This window comes from Astatotilapia calliptera, chromosome 23 (genome assembly GCF_964374335.1).
Source record: "Astatotilapia calliptera chromosome 23, fAstCal68.1, whole genome shotgun sequence".
Classification (NCBI taxonomy): domain Eukaryota; kingdom Metazoa; phylum Chordata; class Actinopteri; order Cichliformes; family Cichlidae; genus Astatotilapia; species Astatotilapia calliptera.
In genome coordinates, this window is record NC_137443.1 from 42,171,111 (window position 1) to 42,197,801 (window position 26,691).

General features: G+C 39.6%; 3 long non-coding RNA genes across 3 annotated transcripts; 2 read left to right on the forward strand and 1 right to left on the reverse strand.

Moving 5' to 3' along the window:
• The first annotated feature begins 225 nt into the window (after positions 1-225).
• On the forward strand, positions 226-7,019 carry LOC113016476 (uncharacterized). The gene is made up of 5 exons (XR_003271254.2): positions 226-550; positions 1,850-1,911; positions 2,085-2,149; positions 5,679-5,785; positions 5,975-7,019. It is a non-coding gene; the product is annotated as an uncharacterized LOC113016476 (long non-coding RNA).
• Positions 7,020-14,668: 7,649 nt separating this feature from the next.
• LOC145424294 (uncharacterized) lies at positions 14,669-20,859 on the reverse strand. Its single transcript, XR_013905321.1, has 3 exons — positions 20,603-20,859; positions 18,799-18,856; positions 14,669-18,604 (listed from the first exon to the last, which is right to left on the reverse strand). It is a non-coding gene; the product is annotated as an uncharacterized LOC145424294 (long non-coding RNA).
• Positions 19,201-23,547, forward strand: LOC113017559 (uncharacterized). The gene is made up of 3 exons (XR_003271498.2): positions 19,201-19,422; positions 19,660-19,772; positions 22,662-23,547. It is a non-coding gene; the product is annotated as an uncharacterized LOC113017559 (long non-coding RNA).
• Positions 23,548-26,691: the final 3,144 nt, after the last annotated feature.

Sequence of the window (26,691 nt, forward strand, 5' to 3'; positions counted from 1 at the left end):
TGTGTTTTGGCGTTTTGTCTTTCGGGTGAACCAGTTTTTGTCTGAGCGTGTTGCTGGGTCTGAAGTACACCGGGATGTCATGCTTGGAGAATGAACACACCCGAAACTCTGGCTGATTGGGACCCACACCCAGTTTCACACCTTGGCTCAGGCGATTAGAGGATCATCAGGGGGTCCTTTTGTCCCTCTGTGGGGGGAAACTCCCACTAGGTTTATATCTGGGACTCTCCACCATTTGACCTTAGAACTGAAGAAGCTTCTCGAATGAGAGGTGAAACGTCTTCAAGCAACTTAAAGAAGTCCAGACGCTTTTCTTTGCAAGCTCCTTTGACTACGATGACCTGGATGACTGAGAACCTTCACAGACGATGTTGTTAATTGTTGCTTCAGAAATGATCTTCGGTAATCTGCATGTCAGGCAGACAGACAAAACAAAATCAAACCAACAGCACAGACAACATGCTAACGTAAAGAGCTAACAAAGAAGAGTGATGATACAGCTGAGTGCATGCTGACTCCGACCAACCAGCCAGACCCTGACCCTCAACAGGTAACAATCAGTCAGAATCAGAATAGTTGAATAATCCCTAAGGAAAGACAGTTATGGGCAGTCAGACTGCAGCCTCTGTTTCTACCTGTACAGGTTTCTATGGTAGAATCACTGTGGCAATCGCTTTAAAGTCACTTTGGGCTGGTTTTCATCTTTGCTTTGTTTCGTCAGGTTTGTGTTCATGTGTAAAAAGTAGAAGAAACATCATTGTGTTTGCTTATTAGTACACAGATATTATGTTTGGTTATTATCAAAGGTTTCTTTTGTGTCCAACTATCTGGCTTTGAACAAAGTGTAAGAGATGGCACATGTGCTCCTCTGACTGACAACTGGCTGGGAGTGAAGAGAGAAAATGGTAAATGGTCTGTATTTGTATAGCGCTTTACTAGTCCCTAAGGTCCCCAAAGCGCTTTACACATCCAGTCATTCACACATTCACACACACATTCACACACACATTCACACACTGGTGATGGCAAGCTACATTTTAGCCACATCCACCCTAGGGCGCACTGACAGAGGCGAGGCTGCCGGACACTGGCGCCATCGGGCCCTCTGACCACCATAATGGATTCTTACAGGGAAAGTGGCCTGGTAATGCTATGAAATACAGAACTGGATAATACAGGATTTCCTGAACTGAACAAAAAGGGTGGACTGTAACAGTAAGAGCCCCTGGGGGTCTGGTGTGTTCATCTTCAGTTGTGTTTGAGACTTAACCTGCTGGAGGTTCTTATTTGATGATTTTAGTGTCTTTATTTTACATTTTAGGAGTCTTTTAAAATTTGTTTTCAATAAGAAATTTCTGCCACATGAAGTTGCATCTCCAGTCCCTTGTGTGCTTTTTTTCCATGTCCTTATTTAATTTTGGTATATTTAGTTTTTCTCCTGCCTGTGTTGAGCCTTGACTTTTGTTTTAATTAAATAAACTTTTTCTTCCCTTTTCTCTGTTGTGTCTGCATTTGGATCCTTATTTGAAATGTAAAACTGAAAAGCAATTGCCTGCAATTCTTAGGTGCACTCAGTTTATTTATGTAAAGAAAAATAATTTAAAGACATTGTCAATAGTTTGGCCACAGGAACTGCTTGCAGGACTCAGCTGTGAATAACAAAGCACATCTGCATGCTATTGTGGTCATTTCTCCTCATATTTGCAATGTTTTTCTGAACCACAAAAAGAGAAGTGTGTTACAATTGGTGCACTAGTGACGTAGGTCTTGATTATTTTTGGAGCTACTTAAAATGTATAAAAACTGAAGCCTCCAGAGCCAAGTGTCAGTTCTTCTGCTTCTGTGACAGAACTACGTGTCTGAGCTGCACCAGACGTGATCTCTGCTCATCAAGTCTTCACTCCTCAATTGGTAAGAATTTTTTATTTATATTATGTATATTTATACACACCAAATTTATGGATTTATGCTCAAATTTAAATAAACTTTTCATTGAAATCCAGTTTTACTATGAATTCACAGTAATTACTGACACCTTCAGAGCATTACATTCATTAAAGACGTCTTCTCACCTTCTCTTCCAGACGACCGACACATACCTCAACCACTGCAGATTAACCAACCACTCATCAGTAAAGCACAAAATAAGGTAAGTGTCCTCATGTGGAAAGGACTTAAATACAACTCCCATATATTACTAATGTAACAGATCCATTTAGGTAGAGTAAGAACACTACGCTGGATGTCTTTTAATGCAGGAAAGTCCTGTTTTATGCTGCACCTCTCTGAGGAGAATATCATTGTTCCTACAGACCATCAGCTCCATCAAAACCAAAGCAGGAAAGACTAATCCTGTGGCAGCAACAAATCATTTACATTTAATATCTGAGGACAGTTTCATGATCCAATATCATAAAATTTTAGGCCTGCTGTCAACAATAACTGCAATGTTGATTCATATGCATACATGCCAACCCTCCCGATTTTTCCGGGAGAATTCCGAATTTCAGTGCCGCTACCAAAAGTCTCCCGGAGCCACCATTCTCCCCAATTTCTCCCGATTTTCCACCCGGACAACAAAATTGAAAAACCATATCCCAGATTGGCCCAGCCAATTCCAGTTTCCAACAATGGATACTACTACTGCAGCTACTTAGTTTTAATTTTACTCTTATTACTCTTTCTGGGTCACAAAATAAACTTTTAACATATTTTCAGGCGACAATATAGCTGTGTAAACTTCAAATATCTGAGCCGGGGAGAACAGCAAACTCCTGGAACATCGTTTTCAAACCCCCGCGGTCTTTCGCTACTCAGGTTAAACATGATATATAAGTCACTTAAATAACTGAAACATGTTTTTGTTATTGGGTTTTATTTGTTCGTGAGTAAATCGGTTTGGCTGAGATTAAAGTTATTAGATTAGATGAGATTAAATAAAACTTTATTAATCCCTCGGGAGGATTCCTCCGGGGTTTTCACACAGCTGAATAAACGTCAAACAGAAAACTGATTAAACAGAAGTGTGAGATGGTCGAAAATTTACGCCAGCGTCCGGTTATATTTTAGATAGCAAGGAGCAGACACCTGAGTTTCACTCCACCGAGAGAGCTCGTGACGTAATTCTGAAGGATAGACCGTCCAATTTCACAGTTGCTCATTTCCGGTCTGCCCGGCTTTTGGAGGACCCAGCCCACTTAGACCACGAAGGCCGGGTCCTCAGGTGGACGCAGACTCTGAATTTGGACACCCCTGGCCTGTTTCCGGCTGGACAATAATAACGGTGACATTTAACTTATTTTATCCGATAAATAAACATTGTAAGATTCAAGTTTTTTGTGTGTATATATATATCTATATATATATCTATATATATATATATATATATATATATGTGTATATATATATATACACATATATATATACATATATATATGTACACATATATATATACACACATATATATATATATACACACATATATATATATATACACACATATATATATATATATATATATATATATATATATATATATATATATATACATATATATATATGTGTGTATATATATACAAAAAAAAAATATATATATACATATATATATATATATATATATACATATATATATACATATATATATATATATATATATAATTTATCCGACATATATATATACATATATATATGTATATATATATATATATGTATACCACCCCTCCCCAACAGCCCTTTTGAATGTCTCCCTAATTCTGAGGTCTCAAGGTTGGCAAGTATGTTCACATGGCTATTATTTTAAGAAGTATTAAATAATTCTAAGATTATTAAACAGTGAGGCCAAACAACATCAAGGTAGTGTCACTTTTATTAACTCTCCAGCAACCTGCAGTCTTTGCATTGAGGACACACAAACATCACAGTGTCAAAATATATGAGCTGCATTCATCTTAGCTTAATTTTTACAACATGTGACACATAATTTCACAGCAGTAAGGACAGCGCACACAGTAAGTGTGAAAAGTAGCTGTTATAACATCAGCACTGAAAGAATCGCCCACAAATTTCATCTGCAAGGCTTTCAAAATAAACATGCTCCCTTTTAGACTCGAGATTTAGAATTTCAAACCATTTAGAGCTCAGTGTTTATAAGGTTTTATGCACGGAAAGTCAACAGTGACAAATCTGAATCTCTAACAACCTTTTGGTAAAATGGTAAATGGCCTGTATTTGTATAACGCTTTACTAGTCCCTAAGGACCCCAAAGCGCTTTACACATCCAGTCATCCACCCATTCACACACACACTGACAGAGGTGAGGCTGCCGGACACTGGCGCCACCGGGCCCTCTGACCACCACCAGTAGGCAACGGGTAAAGTGTCTTGCCCAAGGACACAATGACCGAGACTGTCCGAGCCAGGGCTCGAACCGGCAACCTTCCAATTACAAGGCGAACGCCCAACTCTTGAGCCACGATTGCCCCGTAAAACGGTGTAAGATAAAATAAGAAATTACTTGGTTATTATTATTGTGAAGTGAAAAGTGAAGCTCAGTTAAAAAATTTGAAACTGTGAAGAAGGAAAAATTAAATTCCAGATTATCTCCCAAACAGCTACACAAAGTGAGTTTGGTGCTGCGGCTGCAGACTCTTTACCAGTCCATGCTGAAGAGACAGCTGAGCTTAAACGCGAATCTCTCACTTCACCAGTCGATCTACGTCCTTACCCTCACCTTTGGTCACCAGCTTTGGATAGTGACCGAAAAAAACGAGATGCAGATACAAGCTTTGGAGAAGGAGGTCTGGCCTTCTCTGCTTGGGCTGCTGCCCCCGTGACCCGGCCACGGATAAGCAGAATAAAATGAACGAATGGATTAAATTACAAAACAAATTATTGTGACTTCTTCTTTGCACCACTTTCACTTACACTTTCCCTACTTGCTAAATGCCACTTTAACCTTTTGGACATATTTGATATCCACTCTAATACTATAGCTTTAGCTGCACTAAACTCTTAATCCAAAACATGTTTCTGTTTTTAGTTTTCCACTCGAGTTTCAAAGCAGGAGAATCTTCAAATAAAATCTAAAGACAAACAATGTGGAAAAATAACCTTTTGTGAAATTTTTGAAGATGACATACAAAATCTAAAAGAACTACAGTTATAAGGATATCAATATATCCGTATATACCAAAGACATCGTAATCAACCAGTTATGGACAGCATTACATGACTTGATCTTTATTTTGTGATCTTTAATAATATGAATATTTTACATATTTACTTGCATAGTGCATGCTTTAACTGATTTCTGTTTAGATATAAATTCATTCAAACTGGTCAGATATGCAGGTGCTGACCTTTCCTCTGGGGTGATTGTGGCTCAAGAGTCGGGAGTTCGCCTTGTAATCGGAAGGTTGCCGGTTCGAGCCACTTCACCCGTTGCCTACTGGTGGTGGTCAGAGGGCCCGGTGGCGCCAGTGTCCGACAGCCTCGACTCTGTCAGTGCGCCACAGGGCAGCTGTGGCTACAATGTAGCTGCCATCACCAATGTGTGTGTGAATGGGTGGATGACTGGATATGTAAAGCACTTTGGGGTCCTTAGGCACTAGTAAAGCGCTATACAAATACAGGCCATTTACAGGCCATATGAACTCACTGCAAACAATCTGACTTTTCAGAGAGTTTCCTACACTGAAGATCTTCCTCATTCAACCAACTCCTGCCAACAACTGTGGGTGTTCAAGGCATCCAATCACACTTTGGCTAACTGAAAAAAGAAGACAAGGTGAGACATCTTTGCTAGTTATTGTTTGGAGCATTAGCATAATCTAATTTGTAGTTTTAAATATCTATTGTATTTTTACTTTAATAGTTAAGCACGATTAACATTTAGGAAACAAAAATAAACAAGTTAATAAATTAAATGAAATAATACTGATTTATATATTCACTCTGTTTACTTTCTTTGCTATAGAAATACAATGAAGACTTCCATTTTCCTGCTGGTGGCGCTCTCTGTCACTGTGCTCTGCATGACTGACAGACGTGTTTGGAAATTCCAAAACCAGCATATAATCTCTGAAATCCCACGAGGGGGATGTGATTTTCTGATAGCAAACAGGAACATCAGAGATAATAATGGTAAATGTAAGCGCGAGAATACCTTCATCATTAGTAACTTTAATCAAGTTGGAAAAGTTTGTGATCGAAGGAATCGTATCGATGTGAATAGAAATCTTTATGAAAGCCCCAGGAACATGCGCGTTCTGTATTGTAAACTGCTGGGACAAACAATCAATACACATTGTAAATACAAACAGATACAGATGAGAAAGCATATTGTAATTGCATGTGATAAAATCAAAGGATTCCTTCAGCCTGTACACTTTCAGGCTGTAGGACTGCTTACAGCATCTCTTTTGATTTGAGAGATGCTGTAAGCTTGCTGCGATCTTTAAACATCACTTCATGATGCTGGTTTAGATGCTTTATAAGACTTTGTTACGTTTCTTAAACAGTGATGGAAATAATAAAGAGGAAATATGAGAGAACTGATTTTGAAATGAATGTTGAAAAGATACAACGGTCACTAAAATTATGGCAACATCGTTCCACTTTGCTTTCTTAGCTTGCATGTTGTACATTTTGACAGTTGTTTCTAATTGGCTACATCTTCTCTTGTTCTCACAATTATTGCTCATCTTTTATTAAATAAAAAAAAACTGTCGCTGCTTGTAAGGTTGGCATTCTTTCAAGACTCAGTAATGCGTCCATAGCTACATAAAAGAACATATAAAAAACATAAAAATGCATAAATGAATATTATGAACTTTACCCCATGTAATTTCATGTTGAGTTCATGTGTTTATTAAGTGTTTATGCATATTTGTTTATAAATGCATTTATTTGTAACAAAAGACATAACAAACAAACAAGGCTATAGTTATAGAATTCAGAAGTTAGTGGATGAATTCATGAAGGTTTGCTTTTTCCTGTCCAATAAATTGTGGCATGGCTGACGAGGCGAATGTCTTTGCTTATTATTTCTCCTGTTTTACAGTTCAATAATCTGTATTCACACCCACTGTCATTAATTGATAATTAATTAACCCTTAAACCCTGCAGCTGAGAGAATAAAAACTAAAAATATCAGGAGCAGGTTATGAGTTGTGCTTCACTGAATATTTTATTCACAGCGTGTTTTAAGTGTATGGAGCGCCAGGACTGCCATAATGAATTAATTAAATACACCATTAAATAATTAATTAAAATTGGGATTAATTAATTAAATAAATAGTTATGACACATGTAATTAATTAATTATTGACACATTTAATTAATTATTGACACATTTAATTAATTATTGACACATTTAATTAATTATTTAATGATATATTTATTTATTTCATTTTGGCAGTCCTGGCGCTCCATATCTTTGTGTTAGCTGCCTGAGAAAGCCTGGTTTAGGTGAACTTCAAATTCAAATTTTATTTGTCACACACACAACCATACACAGTATGACATGAGGTGAAATGCTTGTAGCTGTGCAGTGCCCGACCATTAAATGACAGTAGGTTTACAGTAAGATATACAAATTTACAGGTTACTACAAAATTTACAGTAAAATTGTGCAAATAACAGTAAAAATGTACAAATAACAGTTTATGTAAGAGATTATTAGTCAAAAGAAATTATAAATTTTAGGAAGTGTGCAAGAAGAAAAACCAGAGTGCATGTGGTGATGTGATGTGTGTGAGAGTCCAGTCCTACACCTGGTTCAGGGCCCGAATAGCCTGAGGGAAGAAGCTCCTCCTCATTCTCTCTGTTTTGGCCTCAAGAGAAGTGCTTCCCAGACCTCAACAGTGAGAAGCGTCCATTATTGGGATGGGAGAGGCCCATCATAATCTTCCTGGCTTTGGTCAGCAGGTCAGGAAGCTCTGATCGAATGATGCGTTCGGCTGAGCGCACCACTCTTTGCAGATCTCGTCTGTCCTGCTTGGTGCTGTTCCCAAACCAGGTGCAGATGTTTCCCGTCAGGACGCTTTCGATGGTGCAGGAGTAAAAGTTCTTGAGCACCTTCAGTGGCAGATGGAAGTCTCTGAGTCTTCTGAGGAAGAAGAGACGCTGGTGGGCTTTCTTAACCACGGTGTTGATGTGACAGGACCATGACAGGTCCTGATTGATGTGGACACCCAGGTATCGGAAACTGTCCACTCTCTCCACTGGTGTGCCACTAATGATGAGGGGCTTGTAATTCCTGCTTTGTAGTGAAGTCCACGATCGGCTCCTTAGTCTTGCTGACATTAAGGAGGAGATTATTCTCCTGGCAACTTCCTTCATTGTACAAATAAAACTTACATTCAGATTCCCTCTCACCACATATCCAACCCGATATCATGACCAGCAGCTTTACAGCTGTGGCTCCAGCAAACATCAGCTGATACTAGAAATTAATATTAAATAAATTCTAACAACAGCTGATCAAGCTTAAACGTGCTGCTGTTGATTAGTGCGACCTCCGCTGGTTTCCTCTTTCTGGCGCAAAGTGGGCGATAAACAAACGAGAGAAAAGCCGATCAGCTGATCATTGATCAGTTTCATGATTGAAGAAGCAACAGGAGAGGCAGGGGGAGAGAATGAGAGAAGAAGAGACGGCTGCAGCGTAAAGACAGAATAACTCCAGCTTTGTGTCTTTTTTTCATTCTAGCTGAAGTACAGGACAAACTGTTTTCCTTTTCAGCTCAATACGAAATGCGTAATATTTTCTCTGAATGCGGGACGATTCAGTTTTTTACGGGACGGTTGGCAACTCTACTAACTAACCTTATGAATAAACTAAAGTTCACTATCAGTAACATCATAGCACTCACCCAGCTGTATAGAAACTCCGTCATGCTAGCTAGCACGCAGTACGAGTTATTGTAACTGGCTGTAAAAAGTCAGCACAACGAAAATAAACTCCACCTAAACCTGGTTTATATCTGACCCAGATAGACTGCAGGTCATAACTTCTTACCTGAAGTTCAGTTCACCTGACACTCGGACCGGCGGCCGCCTTCGGTCTCTCCTCCTCCTGCCTCCTCCTCCTGCCTCCCCTTTCCATCATCATCCACCTGCTGGCCTCTGTGGAAGCTCCGCCATAGCCACCACTAAACAACTGATTTATTTTTACACATCAGCCATCATTTGGCCAATCCACCACCTTTCATTGTTTATACTGTTATTTAAAAAAAACGAACAAAAATCATCCCCCCATAAAAACGAAAAATCACCACCAGCACCAGGATGGCCAGTCCAACTATGGTCGTGCCATCAGTTAACCTTTCGCGTGCTCAGGGTTGCCGACCCCTGCACTAGGTTATGCGGTTGACGCCACGTTTGCATGTTTTTTACTGACCTTTTGGTCGAGTAGCTAGATAGGCCTTTTTGTTTTACATTTCATTTTATGTAGGCACAGGGAAGCTATTGACCTCTTTTTGTTTTATTATTTTTTTGGTTTGGCTCAACCACCCAGTCCTCCTCCCCCCACCTTTTTGTTTTGTTAAGTTTGGCTATCAAGGCAAACAATCAAGCAAGAAAACTAAACTAGGAAACATCAGTTACTATAAGAATAAAACAATAGCATTAGCAACATTGAAAAATCCACCAACGCAAAACACTGGGACAAAGACTCAGAACTATGACACACAGACACTGACAGTGTTCTTGTTAATGCTCTGCCTCCTCTGGATCTTATTTAGTTAGCCAAAGTGGACGGCAGTCTTTCATATTCTGATATTATTAATAGTTTATCTGTATTAGACTCTTTCAGTCCACCTGAATCACACAAAACAACATGTTACAAGCTGTTTTGCTGCTGGCTCAGTGAATTTGAATTTGGTGCATGTTACATCTCTCTGTTCAGATATTATGTTGTACTCATTTTTTCCTTTATTCAAATAAGAGCAGTTATTGTTCATTTGATCAAATGCTGCTCAATCATCCGTGTAATGAAAACTTTGATTCTGTTCATGTCACGATCCTGAGTCTTTTGACCCAGCGTTTTGAGTTTGAGTTTATTTCTATGTTTAAGTCCATTGTTCATCTCTATTATGCCTGTCATTACAGTTCTTTGTTATTAGCAGTGTAGGGACTAACGCGTTATTAAGTAACGCGTTACAGTAACTACGTTATTATCATCATCATCATCATTTATTTATTTATATACCGTAGCACTTTAAAAACACACCTGGTAGACCAAAGTGTTGTACAATACTAATATGCACATAGTAATAAAACCAGACATAGCAATAAAGTTAAAAAACAATAAAAAATTTAAAATAAAAAATAAATAAATAAAATAAAATAAAATAAAAATGTCAGTTACCCACAGAGTTAAAAGCCAAGGAATAAAAATAGGTTTTTAATAAAGACTTAAAAACTGGCACTGATGCAGCCTGTCTAATATGGAGAGGAAGGTTATTCCAAAGCATCGGCGCGGCAACAGAGAACGCTCGGTCTCCTCTAAGTTTCAGCCGTGACTTTGGGACCGAAAGCAGCAACTGCTCAGCTGACCGAAGGGAACGAGTGGGGACGTGGGGCTTCAACAAATCAGACAAATAAACAGGTGCCAGACCATTTAGAGATTTAAAAGCCAATAAAAGGACTTTAAAACAGATCCTGAATTCAATTGGAAGCCAGTGTAAAGAGGCCAAAATCGGAGTGATGTGATCAAATTTTCTTCTACCAATTAAAAATCGTGCCGCAGCATTTTTGCACTAATTGCAAGCGTGACAAAGTGCCCTGCCCAACCCCTGTTAAAAGAGAATTACAATAATCTAAACGTGAGGTAATAAGGGCATGAATAACGCTTTCCAAGTCACGCTTGGAAAGAAAGGGCTTAACCTTTGATAAACGTCTGAGGTGATAAAATGCTGATTTTACCACCCCGTTTACATGGTCATCAAAGGTGAGTGCAGAATCAATTTTAACTCCGAGATTTGTGATCGAACTCTTTAGTTGGGAAGTCAAAGCTGCAAGATCAACATCCAGAGTATGAGAAGAACGATTTGGGCCAAATAAAATTGCTTCTGTCTTCCGATCATTAAAATTTAAAAAGTTTTTTGCCATCCATGCTTTGACATCAGTAAGGCAGTCAAGCAGAGGTCCAGTTGGGAGACTATCAGAATGACTAAGAGGTAAGTAGAGCTGGCAGTCATCTGCGTATAGATGGAATGGCACTTTATGCTTTCGGAAAATCGCGCCAAGAGGCAAGAGGTGCAATGAAAACAATAACGGCCCAAGAATAGATCCCTGTGGAACACCCCAAAGCAGAGGGGCCACAGAGGATGAAGCCGACCCCAACTTAACACAAAATGTCCCATTTAAAAGATAGGACTTTAACCACAAAAGTGCCGAACCAGTAATTCCCACACAGTGCTGTAAGCGGGAGATCAGCAAATCGTGATCCACAGTGTCAAATGCAGCTGTCATGTCCAACAAGACCAGCACTGCATATTTACCACGGTCTGTCGCTATCAGGATGTCATTCATAACTTTTACGAGGGCGGTCTCCGTACTGTGGAATGGCTTAAAGCCGGACTGAAAGATTTCTGACAATTTAGAGTCATTCAAGTAGTCCATCAACTGAGTATAAACAATCCTTTCCAGAATGTTACTAAGAAAGGGAAGCTTAGAGATGGGTCTAAAATTTGATATGACTGAACTGTCTAAGCCTGGTTTCTTAAGTAAAGGATGTATGACTGCATGCTTAAATTCCCTAGGTACTTGACCAGACAAAAGACTAGTATTAATAATGTTCAGAATATGTGGTCCGATGATAGGAAATACCTTTTTAAGAAAACGGGGAGGAACAACGTCATTTGGAGAGCCACACGGTTTAGCATTCAACACAAGTTTCTCTAAATCAGATAAAACAATTGGTAGAAAAGCAGAGAACAGACTTGAGCAAGAACCATGCATGGTTGGGTCAGCAATAGGTAGAGTCGGAGGTCTCAAACTAGCAACCTTTTCTACAAAATAATTAAGAAACTTATTGCACATAACCGCAGAAGAGTGCAAAAGAATATAGCCTTCCGGATTAAGTACAGAATTTATAGTGTTATATAGAACACGAGGGTTATGCGAGCTGGCAGCAATAAGTTGAGAAAAATAAGAGTGCTTGGCAGCCTTTACTGCTCTCTGATAGACTTTCCAGCTAGTCTTAAGAGCTTCCATAGAGACGCACAGCCTATCTTTTTTCCACTGTCTTTCACATCTTCTACATTCTGGCTCTGGTAAAATCAGTTAGCCAAGGACTAGCCTTTGGCTTGCATTGTCTGAATATAAAAGGAGCGACAGCGTCGAGGACAGATTTACAAGCAGAATCCAAACAAGAAACTAATCCATCTGAGATGGACAACTCAGGAGGATAAGAAATAAATTGGTCAAACAATATGGAAAACCGCTCGGCAGTATCTGAGCCAAAAGCACGATAACATCGAGCAGGTACAGCACGCTTAAGAACAGGATTAAAAAGAACAATATCACATAAAATAGGCATATGGTCAGAGAACACCGCATCCTCGACAAGTACGTTTTGGACAGATAAACCATGTGATAAAACCAAGTCCAGTGTGTGACCACGTTCTTGAGTGGCACCTTTAACAGACTGAATAAAGTTAAAAGAGTTCACTAAGTCCAGAAAGTCCTTAGCCAGGGGCTTCCCCGGGCAGCAGACGTGTATATTAAAATCACCATGTAAAGGATCTGGTCATACCGTGATGCACAGTCAGCAAGAAACTCTGAGAACTCGGATAAAAACTCCTTGTTATATTTTGGGGGCCGATAAACAATCGCACACAACAGCGAAGACGAGTGGCCCAGTTCACACAAACAGAGTTCAAAACTGGTGTGGCGTGTTGATGGGGATAGCTGCTTAAAGTCAAGATGTGCCTTAAAAACAACAGCTAGCCCTCCTCTGCGACCAGAAACTCTCGGAACACTAAAAAAGGCACAGCCAGCCGGCAGTAATTCAGAAAAGGCACTTAACACACCGGGTGGAATCTAAGTTTCAGTCAAGCAAAGAAAATCCAGTGCATGGGAAGTGAAAAATTCCTTCAAAATGAATGTCTTATTTGCCACCGATCTGGCGTTAATTAATCCCAACCTGAGAGGAATTGGCTCGGGAGCTTCCGAGGCAGCAACAACCAGATCCACAGGTCGGAGGTTTGTTTGGTCCACTCCACGCCAACGCAGATGTCGGAGAGGAGAGGGTTTTGCAGAACCCTTCTCGAGAGATCCCACAACAGGAACCAAGCAGGAGTCCACCGGGTCCAAAGCACGCAACGGCACCAAGAGTCGCGGGCAGGATCGACAAATTGAGCGAAGCTCATGAGGAAAACAAGAGATCTTGAGTCTCAGTTTGACAAGGCGACCTCCACGGTTACCTCGTCTCCTGCGTCGCTTCCACACATCCAGTGGCAATGGTAAGGAGCGCCAGTGAGGTGGTGTTACTTCCAAATCGGGAGGCAGAAAGCCTTGGTTGTCATTTCCAAACCGAGCTAAAGCTTGGGTAGATAAGCCTATTTCCAATAATGTCTGGCAATCATAAAACAATGCAGGGCTGACATGTTGCACAAAATTGACTAAAAACAATAAAATAAAACAAATAGAAGAGAGCGATAGACGGCATGCCAAACACACAGGCGCCATCTTTATTGAGGTAACGAGCACGGTAACTCATTATTATGCCAAAATCAGGAACGCCTTAATCGTTACTGGGATTTGGATAGGGTCTTTATTCGTTACTTTGCGTGTTGCGTTCGACTTACCTCGGAAATCAAAACACGGACCTGACAACGATGTGTCGCTGGAGTAAACGGCGATCTGGTTAGCCTCGTCAGAGAAGTCGGCATTCCAATATGGCAATGCCCTCGAAAACTGTTGTTTTGCTGGCCCTGTACAAAAATAAATTACTATTAAGCAGCCATAGCTGCACTCGGTGGGCCGATGGTGATTTTTCGTTTTTATGGGCCGATGTTTTTTTGAACAATGAAAGGTGGTGGATTGGACAGATGCTGGCAGATGTGTAAAAATAACTCAATTGTTTGGTGGTGGCTATGGCGGAGCTTCCACAGATTCAGTAACATTAGCAAGTGGTGGAGGCCAGCAGGTGGATGAGGGAACAAGGGAAAGGGGAGGCAGAAGGACAGACCCGAGGCGGCCGCCGATCCGAGTGTCAGGTGAACTGAACTTCAGGTAAGAACTTATGACCTGCAGTCTATCTGGGTCAGATATAAACCAAGTTTAGGTGGAGTTTATTTTCATTGTGCTGACTTTTTACAGTCAGTTACAATAGACTATGCGCACCTTAGCATATGCTACTTCCGGTGGGGAAACTCCTGTGGGGCGCTTCGTTTCCGGTGTGATATTCGCGTCTTGTTTAAGGTCGGATTTCCCAAAAACAGTCAACCAAATGGACGAATCAAGCGGTGATTTACAATTCTCAAGATGTCTTGGGCATTTACCGAATATATATGTAGATGATGTTCATCAACTTATCGATATTTTTCCATCGCGCCTCAGAGCAAAAGAGAGAAAGGACTGAAATTTCTCAGTATTTTTATATAGAGTCCCCTCGTTTATCGCAGGTGTTACGTTCTAAAAACAACCAGCGAGAGGTGAAATCTGCGAAGTAGCCAGCTTTATTTTTTACAATTATTTTAGATTTTTTAAGGCTGTAAAACCCGTCACTACACACTTTATACACTTTTCTCAGACAGGCATGAACAGTTTCACACTTTTCTCTCTTGTTTCCATTATAGAATGAAACCAAAGATCAAAACCTGTTTTCAGTCCCAGTGTTTGTGTACAGTTAAAAAATTAACTAAATTTTCTGCTGTGTATTTTCCGGCAGAGGTTTAGCTCTGTGTCATGTGTCTGACATTTTGTGGATGTCAGAGAGCATCATTATTATTTCCTAACTTTAGGTTTCAAAACAGGAGGGAGACTGATATTTACTCACAGTAAATATCAGTCTCCCTCCTGTTTTCTATTTTGCAGAGCCTTATTGATGAGCCACAGCTGTTGTTTTATTTTCTCCCCCTGATATCTGTAACTTTATCATTTCCCTGCTGCTTTCTGACATTTCCATTTGCTTATGTCATGTCAGTCAAAAGTAATCATACCTATGGATGCTGAATAGTCGTTCCCAATAAAACTAATAGTCATACATCCATTGCTTGAGTCATCACACACAAAATTGTTGAACTAGTTATCACATGCCAAATATTGGCCATCTGTCAAGCAAATCCTATACCTTCCTGTATCATTGTTCCTGGAAATGTCTCCGAAATTGAACAACTGATCTCGGGTGAATTACAGCTGTCACTCATGAGGAGGCGTGTGAAAGTTTAGTTGTAACCAATGACAAACAACTTGTTCACTGTCAATTATGGATGAATCCTGTGAATCCCCAATTGGCAAGCATATATAAACTGCGCAGGAGCTAGTGTGTACCATTTCTACACTTCTGTGACACAAAATGGAAGGTCAGCACCGTGGAAGAGGGGTGAGGATGCGGGCAGGAAGGGGAAGGGGAAGAGGGAGAAGAGGCAGATATAGGCGGATTCCTAATGAAATAAGGGCTACAATTGTGGACCATGTTGTCAATCACGGCCTCACCATGGAGGAGGCTGGTCGAAGGGTGCAACCCAATATTGGAAGAACTACTGTCAGTTCAATCATTCAAACATTCCGTAGGGAAAACAGGTATGCAAACAGTAATACACTGTACTGTACTGTGCCATCTCAGACACATCACATGTTACTGTACTGTATTTGCAATTTCACAAAAAGTTCACTCTGCACCACATAGGATTGTAAGACAACCTCGCGGAGGCGGAAGAGGGCCCCTTTTTACCCCACAGCAAGAAGAAGCCATTTGTGCAATGGTCATTGCAAACAATGCAATAAAGCTGAGAGAAATACAAAGCGCTGTCATAGAGAATTACACGGTATTTGGCAATATTGAATCTGTTCCAATTTCAACAATTGACAGAGTACTCAAGAAAAATGAAATCCACATGAGCAAATGGCCCTGCTAGCAGCCATGGATGCAGCATGTGACGACATCACAGCAGGGTCCTGCAGAGGATGGATTCGCCACTCCAGGAGATACTTTCCTCGCTGCATTGCGAGGGATAACATCTGTTGTGATGTAGATGAAAATATGTGGCCAGACAGACAGGAACGTCTGGATGTGCCAGAATGATTTACTGTACTGTTACATGTGCTGTTTATTGTTCACATTAGTGCACAGCTCTACCAAATGGGTGATTTTATGTTTACATGTATTCTACAGTGAACAAGTGACTGTAGCATATTTTTCTTTTGCACAATTCTGTAGGATTACAAACACTTCTACACAATGGAAATGTGAAACGTACGTATTCAGTGTCTCAGTTACTCCCAAGACTCCCATAACATCTACAGTGACTTTACTGCACATTTCAGATGGCTGTACAGGTAGGCCATAGTGCTGTCGTCAGCATTTTCAGGTGTCACCAATTGTTTTTGCAATGGGAAACACTGAAATTATAAACTGTCATAGTGGAAACATGACAATGCCATTTGACTATCTTGTTCATAAAGATGGTGTCAAGACTTTTCATTTTGATGGCACTGACAGTTTCATTGACATGGATACTTGCTTTTGAGGTATGGATAATCAATTCTGTGCATGTGACGTGCTTTTGCAGGCTATCCACTAGGTTTTGCAGTTTGCACTAATTGTTTTGGGAAATGCACTAACTGCTGTGCAAATGTTAATGGTGTTCTGAGAAACGCACCAAAGCGACTGAGAATAACTGTAAATGTCAGTCACACACATTTCCCCTCACCTCTTGATATTTGTGATTGTGTGATTCGTGTGTATAGATAGATAGATAGATAGATAGATAGATAGATAGATAGATAGATAGACAGACAGACAGACAGACAGACAGACAGACACACACACACACACACACACACACACACTTGGAGCAACTGTAATCCACATAATTTCCTTAGGGATTATTAAAGTAATCTGATTCTGATTATTCACTTTAAATATGAATACCACACCAGACAGCTCATATTATTCAGAAAGCACCTTTATTGCTTCAATGCAAATTAGAAGGTGATTAACAGCCAGATGCTGCTAATCCACTGCATTTGAATAATTGCTCATCAGCATATGTGAGCAGCTCTATAAAAGCAAACATTTTGTCAGTTTGCTGGTCTGGAGTATTCAGGTGTTTGTTAACACAATGTCATAAATGTTCCCAGGAACGGATGACCCAGAAAATTCACCCCAGGGTCAAACTGTGCAGTTCTCAGAAAAAGCTCAAAAATCCAGAAGCTACATCTCAGACTCTACAGGCCTCAGTTAGCAAGTTAAATGTTAAAGGCCATGACAATTAGAAAAAGTTTGAATAAGTGTGGCTTGTTTGGAAGGGTTGCAAGGAGACAGTCTCTGCTCTCTAAAAACAGCATGACAGCATGGCTGCAAGTTTAGTAGCAAATTTGCAAAGCATAACAGCACAAACACCGCATACCAGCTGTTAGCATGGTGGTGAAGGGGTGATGATTTGAGCTTGTCTTGCAGCTACAGAACCTGGGCCCTTGCAGTCATTGAGTTTTCCATGAAGTCCCTTGTATACCAAGTAGTCTACAGTCAAAACTGAGTTTTGGTAATGCAGCAGGACAAAGATCCCAAGCAAATTAGCAGAGCTACAACAGAATCAAGGTGTTGCAATGACCAGGTCACAGTCCACACCTCAACCTGAAAAACAGTGCTGGGAACTTAAGAGAGCTGTACATAAACAAATACCACAAACCTCAATGAACTGACGAAACGATGTAAAGAAACGTCAGCCAAAACAACCGTGTGACAGACTAAGAGTCATACAGAAATAATTTGGTGACGCTACTGCTGCTAAAAGGTGGCTCTGCAAGCTACTCACTCATGTACAGTGCTTAGTTTTTCAGAGTACTCTATAGATTCCTATGAAAACACTCTTTTCCACATGACTGTGTGTCAGATAAAAGAGATACGATCTGTGAAGAGGATTCTGAGAAGAGAAAACATCTGGGGACCTGCCCCGAAAAGTTCATTTTGTTCATCTGGACGTAGAGTTTTCAGTAGCAGGAACGCTCTGTCACTCATCCGAGTTCGACTTCAGACTTCTTCTGTCTCAGCTCAGTGCAGGTTTCCCCAACCTTTGTTTGAATTTAGACTTTACATATTGTCCAGTTTCAGCAAGGGAACTGAAAAGTGTGCTGAGGATAAATGATAAATTAGGCAGATGTAAATGAACAACAGCTGCAGGCTGGTGGCTCTGACATCACACCTGATGGACACCTAGAAGCCTAGATTCAATTGTTTTGGAGTTTCTGAAGACCGTCTATGACTCTGGGGTGACATCAATCATCTTTTATGGTGTGTTCTGCTGGGACAGCTGGGGCTTCCCTCTTTCCCCTGCTGGGATGGGCACGCACACGTCGCTGAGATGTGTGGTCTCAGGTAACTGGTACTGCTGGAGGCTGCAGGTGACATAGTCATACTATACCAGTGTAATAACTGAAATAACACAAATAGAAATGAATAAATAAACAGATAACATAGTCACATGAACAAGAGGAGCTTATAGAGATTCAAAGTAGCTGATCTTGCAAAGGCAAAATGTGTTCTGCACCACAATGCATTCAGGTCACAATTCTGATTGCAAAAGCTGGCAGATAGGACAGGATATTAAAAATAAAACAAAAACCCACCTCCCACCACATGCAGGTCATCCTAGCAGCACTGAGCAGCTCCTACAGTGACACGCTGCTGCAACAACAGTGTGCCAGGAGAAATTTCAGATGATATCTTTCCAGCTGCTGTCAGACTCTACAATAGAGTCTTAGTGCCCACTTTAAAATTAGGTGTATACAACATCAGGGGAATAACAACACGTGATATATTACACCGTGCCATTATTTACTTAACAAAAACTAAGCCAAAAGGCCGTTTCTGCACTTTTTTCACAAATGTCAATATTTTTTTAATTTACTTATTTTTAAAACATGTGGTTTATTGAATTGAAAAAAAAATAGCTGCAATTGTTGTAACGCGAGCTATGAAAGACAACCTGCATCTGCAGCTGTGGTCACTGGTCCTCACATCATGTTTGCAGCATGTTCTGAACCACAAACAGAGCAGTGCTAACTGGTGGGCTGGTGATGTAGACACTGATGCTAGTTAATTTAAGGTGGGGCTGCTGAAATGTTTAAAAGCTGAAGCCCCCAAAGTTTTACTTGTCTGTGACACAAATGAGCTCCAACCTGCTCGGGTAGAATTTAACAACAGCTGAGCTGCACTAGACCTGGTCTCTGCTCATCTTGACTCCTCGTTTGGTAAGAACTTTTTATTTGTATATTTAAAATCTTTTATAGACAACAGGCTTATTTTGAATAACTCGATCTCCTGCCACACTTATACTCACATTCACTAACCAGATATGGGCTTTAAAACATGCATCATCTGGGTTCTGTGACCATGAATATCGTGCATAAGAAATGTGCATGCACAGGCAGAGGCCTATCTTTTTTTATTTATGTTCAAATAATGTTCAATTTTAATTCCCCCTTTAGAGCATTTCATTTACTGAAGACATCTTCACCACCTGCTGTTCCAGACGACTGACTCGTGCCTGAACTCCTGCAGGTTAATCAACCAACCACTGATCAGTAAAGCAAAAAATACGGTAAGTGTCCTCATTTGGAAAAGTTTGCTTAAAAGTTTCATAACTTTCTAATATAATAATTACATTTAACAAGAATGTTGTCATGACTGAGTGCAATGACCGTTTCCCTCTGTAAGGTTCAATGTGTGGATGCAAGTAGAGAAGTTGCCTTTAGATACACCTCATGAACTCATCAACTGAGAGTTAACAAATCATCAAATTTATTTAAATTACTTAATTTGTTGTTCATTTTCACTTGTTTACCATATCTACCATATGTAAGTAAATGATTAAAATTGCCTGTTTTAAAAATATCCAGTAATACTCTAAAAAACGTACACAATATTATTGTTCAACATGTCCTCCAGTGCCTCTGATAAGTTTCAAAATATTTACTGAAGAAAAAATTGACTGGTTTAGATGTTGAATTTTTTGAAGCTGTTATATTGATTTTGATTTTCTTTATTTTATCATTTAATGATTTAAAAGACTACATTAAAGTAACGACAGCTGTTTTTGGTTATTTTTAAATGATGGTTGGCGTTTACTAGATGACCCTCAGAGCACCAGGAATTCCTTGCTTACGGCCACACATTGAACCGTAAATGGCGACGTAGACGCGCAAATTATTTTCTAGAGTAGATAGCGAGCCAAAATTAATATTTCAACTGAGGGGTGCTTTGCAGACATATTTTCAGGCACTTTCCAATAACCTGCAGTCTTTACGGTGAGGACACACAAACATTAACCCGACTGGAACATAACTGTATGAAAATATATCACCTGTATTTATGTTCGCTTCGTAGTTACACTGTTTAAAACAAAATATTAAACCAAACTGCGGTAATTACCTGTCCAGCAGAGAGCTCAGGTAAATTCTTTCTGTCTGCTTTGCTTTATCAGAGATCGTCTGTCTTTTCCTTTCGACTTGTCTCTCCGCGCTTTCTGCTCAAGTCAGCCCCCTCCTCTGCCGCGCATGCCCGACGGGGTCTGCGCAGCGCGTGCACCACAGGTGTGGAGAAGTACTGCTTAGTGTTGCAGTTTCAAAATAAAAGCTGCCAAAAAGCGAAACATGCTGCCTTCAATGTTTCAAACCATGTTCCAGGGTTTTTAGTTCACCATGTATAATGTTAAAACAAGAAAATAAAAGACAGATCTGAACGTTTGAAAATGTTTTGGAAAAACTCCATAAAGAATAGATGAAAAACACTGAAATTATCCTTTTATTTATGTTGATCCATTAAGTTGGTTCATTTTTTTGTTACATAAGTTGTTTTTAAAGTTAAACTTGTGTGGGTTTCTATATAAGTCAATAAAAAAAAAAAGCCATTAAAAATGAAAAGTAAACTCTGCCAAAGAAACTGAGAGGTTCTGGAAGCGTGGAGTTCAGTTTGCAAATTTATCTAATGCAAAAAACATCTATGAATAAAACTTTGTTGGCCAGCAGCTTTTCAAAAAGACAAAAAAGAAAAAAGATGGTCATAAAAAGAAGCTATTATCTGGGGGGAAATAATCATTTGATCCTCTGCTGAGTTTGTAAGTTTGTTCACTTATATTAAATGATCAGTCTCTAATTTTTTTAAGTATTTTCATTTTGATGTAATGAGACAGAATATCAACCAAAATTGAATAAAAAATGTATTTGCTAAAATAAATGAATTGATTTATATGTCACTGAGTGAAGTAAGTATTTGATCTCAAACACAACTTAGTACTTGGTGGAGAAACCCTTATTGCCCAGCACTGCGGTAATATGTTTCTTGTAGTTGGTCACTGGGTTTGCTCACATCTCAGGAGGGATTTTTTTTCCACTCCTCCTTCCACAAACTCTCTAAATTCTTTAGATTTCTTTGCTGCTGTTTGGTAACTTTAAGCTTCAGCTCCCTCCACAGATTTTCTTCAGGACTGAGGTTTGGAGACTGCCTTAGCTCCACTCCATGTCCTTGTGCTTCTTCTTTAGCCACACCTAAAGTATGCATCAGTGGTATGTTTTAGGCCATTGTCATGCTGGAAGACCCATCGATGACACATCTTCAGTCTTCTGCCTGAGAGAAAGTGGTTCTTGTCCAAGATTTTGCAGTACATGGCTCCATCTACTGGCCGCCTCAATGTGGCGAGGCGCCCCACAGTATAATGTTTCCACTTCTGTGCTTGACAGTGGGGATGGTGTTCTGTGGGTTACACTCAGCATTTCTCTTCCTCCAAACACAGTGGGCTCAGTTCATGCCACAGAGTTTTTGATTTCAAATGACCACAGCATTTCCCCCCAAACCTTCTCTCAATCATTTAGATGTTTACTGGCAAACTTAAGACTGGCCTGTAGTTTTGGGCTGATCCAACACCTTTCTCATGATTATCCTCACCCCATGAGCCAAGATATTACATGGAGCAAGATAAGAGGTCTTTGGTCTTGACCATGACTTTTCTTGTCCCTGAGGTCCCTTGCCCGAGTAGACCTCAGTAACTAATCCTTTTACACTTCTTCAATCTTGCCCATGGTGGTGGAGATGGAGTTGGAATGGAAGAACTTGGTACTGTGGACAGGTGTGCTTTATACACATAATAAACTGAGATTGGGAGTATCTGTAATGGACTGATTGATTGACTGTAATCCAGTCTGTGGGAACCAGAACTCTTGTTGGGTTGTCGAGGATCAAAAACTTACTTCACTCAATTATATGCAAATCAGTGAAAAGAAATCATGTACTGTGTTTTTTTTCTGTTGGTGTTCATGTCTCTCTCCAGTAAAATAAAACATCCACAAAAGTTAGAGACTGTTTATTTCTTTATAAGGGAACAAATTTACAAATTCAGCAGGGGATCAAATACTTACTTCTGCCACTACAGTGATGACGCTTTTGTTGCATTAAATTCTTGATCTGGAAAATGTTGCTGTTTTTCTCTCTCCAGGAAACAATGAGGATCATGTTTACCTGTTTGCTGCTTGTGCTGCCCTTTGTTACTGGACTCTCAAAACCAGCCAATCTTCAACCCAACCGAATTGAGAAGCGACTGAATGAAACAAATTATGAAAAGTTTAGACGACAGCATGTAGATGCCAAGATGAGCGTGAAAAAATGTGATACAGAAATGAAAAAAAAGAAAATATATGCTGATCGAAACAAATGTAAGGATGTTAACACATTCATCCTCAGTGATTACAAACAGGTCAAAGCCATTTGTAACGGTCAAGGAAGATATGATCAGACGAATGGCACGACAAAGAGTGTAGCAAAGTTTCGCATTGTTAGATGTGACCTAAAGAACAATGGAGCCAGGAAACCCAAATGTCAGTATAAAGGCACACTTCTCACTAACAGAATAGTTGTGGTCAAATGTGAAGGAAAGTTACCTGTGCACTATTATGGTGATGAAATGACCTTTGAATCCAATAATGCAACTATAGGAAAAATCCCCATGCGCTCTACTTCTGTACCCACAAATTTACATTTCTGAGATAACAAAAGAGCAACATTTATCATCAGCTCTAACTAAACGTCGCTGGAAACGTCTTCTTCATTATACGTTTTTATTTGAGTCTGTCTTAGCAATAAGTATATACATTTTTTAACATGTGATCAACCTCTATTTCTTCACATGTTACATGAAATAACATAAAACTATTATTTCCTTCTGATGAGGGAATTTTATATTCATCCCACCAATACCGACATATTAATTGTACTGACTGTAGGATGCTGTGTAGAAATAATCTCTTAGATCCAGCTTGCTTCTAATAAAAAATTTTTTATCTGATCACAGAATAAGCATATAATAAATGTCACTTTTTGGTGTTTGTTGGTTTTTATATATTTATTTTTTAACATTTGGAGCATCACCAGTTACAAGACTCACAAGCTGACAAGTTCTTATTCAGCGCCCTGTCTCTTGTTTCTTTTGTTTTTAATGTCATCCAATTTTTGTGTTTTCATTTTGGCATGCGATTCATTTCTAAGACTTTTCTAAATGTCTAAAAGACAAAAGTGTAAACGTCGTTGCCATAACGGAGGGGGCTTGAGCATTTGCCCCTTTCCTCTTGGACGTCCCAAGAGCCCTGTTCTTGAGGCATTACTATTTTTTAATCTGTGTACATGTGCTGTCTGTGCCCCTCAACAATAACATTTAACTAATAACCCCAATTTTGCTAAATAAAAGGATCTGGCTTCCACTAGTCACATGATGCCCATTAACTAATTCTCGACTTTGACGGCAGAGGGCATTGGTTACGAGATCACAAAGAACATGCACATTTTTTGCCGCCTGGGTGGTGCGGAGCTGTAAGCGAAACACACAAAGTAATTGGGAGATGCAGACTGGTGCAACAAAAACCAGTAAGTAGGTGTAGAGCGTACACTGTAGTCTATAGCAGCGGTCCCCAACCCCCGGGCCACGGACCGGTACCAGGCCTTGAGTCGTTTGGTACCGGGTCAAGAGAGTTGAAGCTCGTACCGCACAGAAAAAATAAATAACTTACATTATTTCCGTTTTATTTATTATCCGACTCTGAACAGTGTTTTATTTGGAAAAAGACTGAATTCTCTCAGTTACTTCAGTCTATGACTGACTCTTGACGCATGTCAAGATACATTAGTTAATATTAAACCCACAAACTAGCAAAATTAGTAAAAAACAGATGTCTTTGGAGGGTTTCTTTGCAAAGGAAAAAAGGCCCAGTGAGGAGACAGAAGAAGAGTCTATGACAACTACTAAGAAAAAGAAAGCTGCATTTAACAGACAACAAGTGGATATATTGCAACAAGTGATTCCCATGCACCAAGCCCGCTCTGCATAATATATGCGGAGACCAGCTCTCCAATGAGGCAATGAAGCCTTCAAAACTGCTTCGTCACTTGGAGACATTAAAAAACAAGCCTTTGGACTAGTTTAAAAGAAAAAAGCAGGAACAACAGGGACAGAAGCCATTACTGAGGGCCTCCACAACAACAAATACAAGTGCACTGAGAGCATCATACTTGGTGGCTAACCGTATTGCTAAGGCTAAAAAGTCATTCACTATTGGTGAAGAATCGATCCTTCCTGCCACTAAAGACATTTGCTGTGAACTTTTCCCCTTAATATTGGTATGATCCCAGCTCAGGCACTGAGCGAGGGGGCGGGGCAGCTGCTGCCTGCGAGTGCGCTGTTGGAGAAGCGCAGCGAGGCAGACAGAGAACTGAGGTTTGACCAGGTTCCAAAGGAAATCATTCGTACTGTACAAATAATGTAAATATGACGGTGCATCACAAAAGATTGATATCAAACTGATCACTTGACCCATATTATGTTACTTGCTCTTCAAGTGAATCAACAAAAGGTGAAATGAAAAGCCGAACAACAACAATGCTGTTTCTTTAGAGAGTCTCAGCTTACATGTGTGTTTATTTCATATTTTCAGTTGTTTCCCTCCACGGCTAAATAAATCGGTTTCAGTTATGCACTGATATACAAGACTGGACATAAGGAGCTTCTTTCAAAGAAAAACTCTGGTAGATGTTATTTTATATATTATGCTTTGTATGTTGTTCAGTATATTTCTATGCAAAACAAGAGGGATTTCAATACACAGCAGTACATTCACAGTTGAAACCAGATATTTACATACACTTTATGGAAAACACAAGAACATTTTTTTACTGTACAACATCAATTTAGAGTAAACTTGTTTTGTTTTGCATAAATAAATATTGAAATATATTTTGAATTAGTTAAAGAGAGAGAGCTGTCTCTTTTTTATCACTTTCACCAAATGTAGGAGCACATATACACTAAGTTTATTGTTAATTAATAAGAAAACTCCAGACGATTCCATTCTGAGCTGAAGAAGCTTCTGATAGGTTGGTGGCACACCTGTGGATGCATATAAGGCAAAACACAGAGCCTGTTTCTTTGACATGGGAAAATCAAGAGATGTCAACCAAAACACCTGGAAAAGAATTGTGGAGCTCCATAAGTGTGGCTCAGTTTGAATACAATTTGGTGCCATTTACAATTAAGAAATACAGACAGTTTCTCTCTTTACTCTTAAAGTTAACAAATATGTTTTTTATATTTATCAACATAAAAAATAAACATTTAGTCTGATTTGATGTTACAATTAAAAAAGTGTTTTTGTTTTTATCTGAAGAGTTTGTAAATATCTGGTTTCAACTGTATATTTGATGATGTTGGTGTTTGGTTTGATTGTCAGCACAAAGAGGGAGAGAGAGAGGACAGAACAGAGATGAACAAGAGCAGGTGAGACACACATGTTAGTCAAATGGTTGTTTACCAAAAGTATCAGCGTATCATAGGTCCTCATGTATCTCGTACCTAGTGTTTCTTTTTAGGTTTGTTATTTTTCAAATTCTATATTTATTAAGTTTTGCAGGCTTGTTTGCACAACAAGGTTAAATAATTATCTAAACTTTTCTGAATCTAAATAGTGGACTTTGGTAGAATTAAAAAATAAGTGTAGTGCAGGTCTATGATGATTTTTAGTGCTACTATCATCTAGCTCTGATTCTGGTTCTGTCTTGGTTAAATCCTAAGTAGTCCTGCTTCTGAACTGTTGTAGTCCTGTTTTAATTCCGGATCAGTTCTGGGTCTGGTTGAATTGGGGTTTAGGCCCTGTGTCTTGATACAGCCCCGACTTCGTTCTGCCTTGCTGCTTAATTAAAAAACTACTTTAAGGTGTCCTGCACATGTGATATATTTTTCCCTATATGAATATGAACTCAAAACAGAGCCAATTAATCTTTCAGTCATTTCTTCCCCCCCACCCCCCAAGTCCCAGATGCATACTACCCTTTAGGGCTAAGCCCCGGGTGTATCAAATGTCTGCCTCTGCTCTGCTCTACAACAGAATCACAAAGGTGTCTCCAATAAGCTGCAGAGATGATTGTTGTTTTAATTTTTTAACGGTACACAAGCAAAAAATTAGAAGAGAGGTCATGAAGTTTCT